Source organism: Nycticebus coucang, chromosome 9 (assembly GCF_027406575.1).
Source record: "Nycticebus coucang isolate mNycCou1 chromosome 9, mNycCou1.pri, whole genome shotgun sequence".
Classification (NCBI taxonomy): Eukaryota; Metazoa; Chordata; class Mammalia; order Primates; family Lorisidae; genus Nycticebus; species Nycticebus coucang.
The window spans coordinates 20,162,451-20,168,721 of NC_069788.1; the positions used below are offsets into that span (position 1 = coordinate 20,162,451).

At 37.9% G+C, this 6,271-nt stretch overlaps 1 non-coding gene across 1 annotated transcript; it reads right to left on the minus strand.

Moving 5' to 3' along the window:
- Positions 1–3,605: 3,605 nt before the first annotated feature.
- On the minus strand, positions 3,606–3,721 carry LOC128594981 (U5 spliceosomal RNA). Its single transcript, XR_008382677.1, has one exon. It is a non-coding gene; the product is annotated as a U5 spliceosomal RNA (small nuclear RNA).
- Positions 3,722–6,271: the final 2,550 nt, after the last annotated feature.

Consider the following 6,271-nt stretch of genomic DNA (forward strand, 5'->3'; position numbering starts at 1 on the left):
AAACGAACTAATATAAGGTGAATACTCGTATAACCATCACCTCCCTCAGCCACCCCAGAAACACTCTTCTGACATAACTGTCTCTGTTCTTGCTGAAGTTAATTGCCCCCATGATTTTAATCATTTCCTTTATATTTTTGCTACCAAGTGTGCATCCCTAACATTATCATCTTAGTGTTGCCTAGGAATGGAATTCTTAGTAGATGTTTATTATTCTATCCTATAAAGGTACATACATTCATGTGAGCACTGCTTATTAGATTATTTTTTTACAGTCTATTTTTCAAATTTTATGAGTTCTATTCACATAATGCTAATTTTTTTGTTTTCAATTTAAATATATATATATTTTTTTATTGTTGGGGATTCATTGAGGGTACAATAAGCTAGGTTACACTGATTGCATTTGTTAGGTAAAGTCCCTCTTGCAATCATGTCTTGCCCCTAGAAGGTGTGGCATGCACCAAGGCCCCACCCCTCTCCTTCCTTCCCTCTCTCTGCTTTTCCTTCCCCACCCCCATAACCTTAATTGTCATTAATTGTCCTCATATCAAAATTGAGTACATAGGATTCATGCTTCTCCATTCCTGTGATGCTTTACTAAGAATAATGTCTTTCACTTCCATCCAGGTTAATACGAAGGATGTAAAGTCTCCATTTTTTTTTAATAGCTGAATAGTATTCCATGGTATATGTATACCACAGCTTGTTAATCCATTCCTGGGTTGGTGGGCATTTAGGCTGTTTCCACATTTTGGCGATTGTAAATTGAGCTGCAATAAACAGTCTAGTACAAGTGTCCTTATGATAAAAGGATTTTTTTCCTTCTGCGCAGATGCCCAGTAATGGGATTGCCGGATCAAATGGGAGGTCTAGCTTGAGTGCTTTGAGGTTTCTCCATACTTCCTTCCAGAAAGGTTGTACTAGTTTGCAGTCCCACCAGCAGTGTCAAAGTGTTCCCTTCTCTCCACATCCACGCCAGCATCTGCAGTTTTGAGATTTTGTGATGTGGGCCATTCTCACTGGGGTTAGATGGTATCTCAGCGTGGTTTTGATTTGCATTTCTCTAATAGATAGGGATGATGAACATTTTTTATCATTTGTTTTTATTTTTACTTTTTAAAATTCAGATTAATATGAGGATATAAATGATTAGGTTACATTGTTTGTGCTTCTTTTTGTTTGTTTTTATTAAATCATAACTATGTACATTGATGCATTTATTTATATACAATGTGAAATGCTTACGTTGAACTGATTAACACATCCATCACCTTGCTTACTTATTTGTTGTGGTAAGACAATTATACTCTTTTCTTAATGGTTTTTAAATGTATCGTTGCATTAGGTACATTAGGTGAGGTCCTCCCAGTACCCTCCCTCCTCCCCCCTCCCCCCTCCCTTTCCCACCCCCCTCTCTGCTCTTCCCTTCTACTTTCTGGACTATAGTTATGTTTTACCATTTGTAGAATGTGTAGGTGATTATATTTTGATTTTATAGTAGTATTGAGTACATTGGATACTTTTTTTTCCATTCTTGAGATACTTTACTAAGAAGAATATGTTCCAGCTCCATCCAGGTAAATATAAAAGATGTGAAGTCTCCATCTTTTTTACGGCCACATAGTATTCCATGGTATACAGATACCACAATTTGTTAATCCATTCATGGGTCCATGGGCACTTGGGCTATTTCCATGTCTTGGCAATTATGAATTGGGCTGCAGTGAACATTCTGGTGCAAATGTCTTTGTTGTAAAATTATTTTTGATCATCTGGGTATGTACCTAGTAGAGGAATTGCTGGATCAAAGGTAGGCCTACTTTTGGTTCTTGAGTATTCTCCAAACTTCTTTCCAAAAAGGTTGTATTAGCTTGCATTCCCACCAGCAGTGTAGAAGTGTTCCCTCGTCTCCGCATCCACACCATGTTTGTGTTTCTAAGGTAAAGTTCAAGTTGTAAGCCTTTCATCCAGGGTGCATACCCTTACGTTGTGTCCATCAGGTGTGAGCTTACCAATCTCTCTCCTTCCTCCACTTTCCCTTTTCTCCTTTCTCTCCTTCCTCCTCCCCCCACTCTTGAATATACTTGTGGTTTTCTCTCCTATAGGCCTGTAGTTGTTTTTCTATTGGTTTCAAATTACTATTGAGCACTTTGGATACTTGCATTTCCATTTTTGTGATACGTTACTAAGAAGAATGTGTTTCAGCTCCATCTGGGCAAATACAAAAGATGTAAAGTCTCCATCTTTTTTATGGCTAAAATGTATTCTATGGTATATATATCACAGTTTATTAATCTATTCTTTTTTTTTTTGAGACAGAGTCTCACTCTGTCACCCTCCGTAGAGTGCTATGGTGTCACAGCTCACAGCAACCTCCAGCTCTTGGGCTTAGGCGATTCTCTTGCCTCAGCCTCTCGAGTAGCTGCAACTACAGGCCCCCGCCACAACGCTTGGCTATTTTTTATTGCAATTTGGCCGGGGTCAGGTTCAAACCCGCCACCCTTGGTATATGGGGCAGGAGCCTTACTCACTGAGCCACAGCCTTTGCCCACTATTAATCCATTCTTATGTTGGTGGGCATTCAGGTTGTTTCCATGTCTTAGCAATTGTGAATTGAGCTGCAATAAACATTCTGGTACAAATGTCCTCATAATAAAATGATTTTTTTTCTTCTGGGTAGATAGCTAGTCATGGGATTGCGGGATCAGATGGAAAGTCTACTTTTAGCTCTTTGAGGATTCTCCATACTTCTTTCCATAGAGGCTATAGTTTGCAATCCCACCAGTAGCATATAAGTGATTCCTTGCCTCCACATGCACACCAGCATCTGCAGAGTCAGTATTTTGTGATGTGGGCTAGTCTAACTGGGTTAGATATCTCACAGTGGTTTTGATTTGCATTTCTGATGATTAGGGACAATGAGCATTTTTTTCATGTTTTTGTTGGCCATTCATCTCTCATTTTCAGAGAAGTTTCTGTTCATATCTCTTTCCCAGTGATAGGTGGGATTATTTGCTTTTTTTGTTGATTAATTTAAGTTGTCTATAGATTCTAGTTATCAAGCATTTGTCAGATTCGTAACATGGCAAATGTCTTTTCTCATTGTGAAAGTTGTCTGTTTGCTTTGATTATTGTGTCTTTAGCTGTACAGAATCTTTTTATCTTAATTAAGTCCTATTTATTTATTTTTGTTGTCGTGATTGCTGATGGAGTCTTCTTCATAAAATCTTTCCCCAGCCAGATACTATCTAGAGTTTTTACAGGGGTAGATTATTTGAGCTCAGGAGTTTTATACCAGCCTGAGCAAGAGCAAGACCCCATTAAAAAAGTAGAATTTTTTCCTTGCTTGCTAAGATTTGTATCATCTGGTGTCTTAGATTTAAATCTTTTATCCCAAGCTGGGCAGGGTGGCTCATGCTTATAACCCTAGCACTCTGGGAGGCAGAGGAAGGTGGATTGCTTGAGCTCATGGTTCAAGACCAGCCTAAGCAAGAGTGAGATCATCTCAAGAAATAGCCAGGTGTTGTGGTGGGCACCTGTAGTCCTAGCTACTTGGGAGGCTGAGGTGCTGAGGTGCTGAGCCTATTTATTTATTTTTATGTAGCCCTGCAAAAACAAGGCCTTAAAAAACTGTTTTATGACTCAGAGTTGTTCCTCTCAACAGAAATCTTTAGTAAAAAGCAAAAGATTTAGACAATCTGAAGAGACACTAGAGTATCTTCACATTTCTTAAGGAATTATAATTTTGTTACTATTATTGTTGCTACCATTTTAGATTCAGCCTGGTGGACTTGTATTCAGAAGCCCTTCTTAGTCAAAGCTTGAGTATGTGATAGAAACTAGGCCAATCCGAGACTCTCTGGAATTTAAATCTTCAATAGAGAATAGAAGAGAGAGGAAATGGTAGGAATTCATCTGTTCCAGAGGTGAGGGTCTGGATTTTTGCCACCATGAAAGGATTTTTGTCATCACCATATCCTGGCCCACTGACAATATCTTGGCTTGGCACATTTCAAAATCTGGTTTCTGTGGCCTTCCAGATAATGAGGTCTGAGATCTTTCAATAAATTTATTTTCCACAAATGAACCAGAGAATATTTCTGTTGTTTGTATCTGTAGAACTCTGACTCATTCAAAAGTTGTATTTTACCAATTAGATAAGTTAAAGAAAAATATAAGCTATAAGATAAATAGTATGGGACCATAGCTGGAAGTGATACCATAGTCATTTAAACATTTTTTAAAAAAAGCTTGCAGAAACAATTTACTAATGATGAATATAGTTTTGTAGAGAATAAAATGGAGGCTGGAAAAAATAAGATAGTGTTTTTTTTTGTTTTTTTTTTTTTTGTTTTTTTGAGACAGAGTGTCACTTTGTTGCCCTTGGTAGAGTGCCCTGGTGTCATGGCTAAAGCAACCTCAAATTCTTGGGCTCAAGTGGTTCTCTTGCCTCAGCCTCCCAAGCAACTGAGACTATAGGTGCCTGCCAAAATGCCTGGCTATTTTTAGGTATGTGGGGGTAGTCTCCCTCCTGCTCAGGCTAGTCTTAAACCTGTGAGCTCAGGCAATCCACCCACCTTGGCCTCCCAGAGTGCTAGGATTACAGGCATGAGCAACTGTGTCTGGCCTGAATAAAGACCCAGGAAATATATTTTTGAGAATTTTCTTATGGAAAATATATGAAATTGGTGACTTCATAGATTTTTTAAAAAAAGGTATTGATTGATTCATTAATTCATGAATTACTTTGATAGATTATCTAGAATTATTTCATTCTTATGACTTGATCCTCATTTAGATTTTGCAGAAATTTCTAGCTGATTCTGTGTGTTTTGTACACAGAGATAAAATTTCAAGGCTATGGAACTTGGTTTGTCTCAAATCCTCTCTGACGTGAGAATTATACAGAGAGTTTAGTCAGATGGCATTTAATAGGGACCAAAATTTGAATTTATTTATTTTTCCCTTTTTGAAGGTTCAGCAACCCTGATGACTCTTAAGTGAAAGACTGTCTCGATATATCATATTTAAAAATAGTGAAGGCCTCATTGCTGTCACGTTCCATAATCCTGAAGGATCATCAGGTATTATCCTCTTTATTAACAGACTTAATATATTACTTTTCTTTTTTAATGCATTTTCTGGTGATAGAAATGAAGGCTTATTTGTTTCCCATGTCTAAAGTCCATTTTCACAGAAATTATGTAAAATAGAATGAGTCATAGAATATCAGATATCATGACCTTTATTACAGAAGCACTTTGAGAATTATGGCTTTAACAGGTAAGCGGTTGGCATAAGAAAAAGACTGAATGGAGTCTGATACAGCAGTTACACATAGAATTAACCCTCTTTTTTTCTTCACCAGGGCTGGCACTGCTCCAAGAGCTAGTTAATTCCACCTAAGGAGAGACGGTATGGAAGTCTTTCCTCTTATCTTGAGGTGAAAAAGCTTCCTTTGCATTTGGTAAGTCTATGTGATTATGAATTTGCAACTCAAACTGTACCATCATAGAGAATTTACAAGAATGTCCTGTTAGTATTCTAAGTAGCACTAGGATCTTAAAAGATCTACGAATAGCAGGACTATGATTAAGAAGCATTTTCTTGAAAAATATGATCATGCCACAGTTTTGCTGCATCTTTTAAGAGTGCTTTGAGCTGCAAATAACAGAAAAATCTAACAATGACTTAAGCAAATAGTGTTTTGTTTTTCTCACATTAGATAGCAGCTGGTTTTAGGGCTGTACACTGACTCAGTAAGTCCATCCAGGACACATGTTGTTTTATTTCAGCCATACGTGGTATGTTTACTTTCTGCTTCATAGTCTCAAAACAGATGCCACAGGATTCAAGAAGAAGGAAGGGTGGTGACAGGGAGCCCTCGTCTCAATTTCTCATTTTAGAAAGAAGCCATGCTCTGAACAGAACTTCTACTCTTATAGTTATGCTTATGTTCTTATTTGCCAAAACATATTCACACACCCTCCCTTAAACCAATCACTGGCTATGGTGAAAAGCATTACATCTGATTAGGTTAAAACCAATTGTTGCTCATCTCAGAGGTCAAGGGAGGGAGGTTCTGGGGATATCAACATTCTCTGGATAAAGGTATCTACACTGATCACCAAAACACGCAATAGGAGAATGTTGTTTGGCAAGGAGTAATAGTTTTTCTGCTCTTTGCCCAGCTAGTTCCTTTTCATTCTTTATGCCTCTCATCTCTCCAGAGAAGGCATTCTTAGCCAGGCGATCTGAAGTAGGTCCC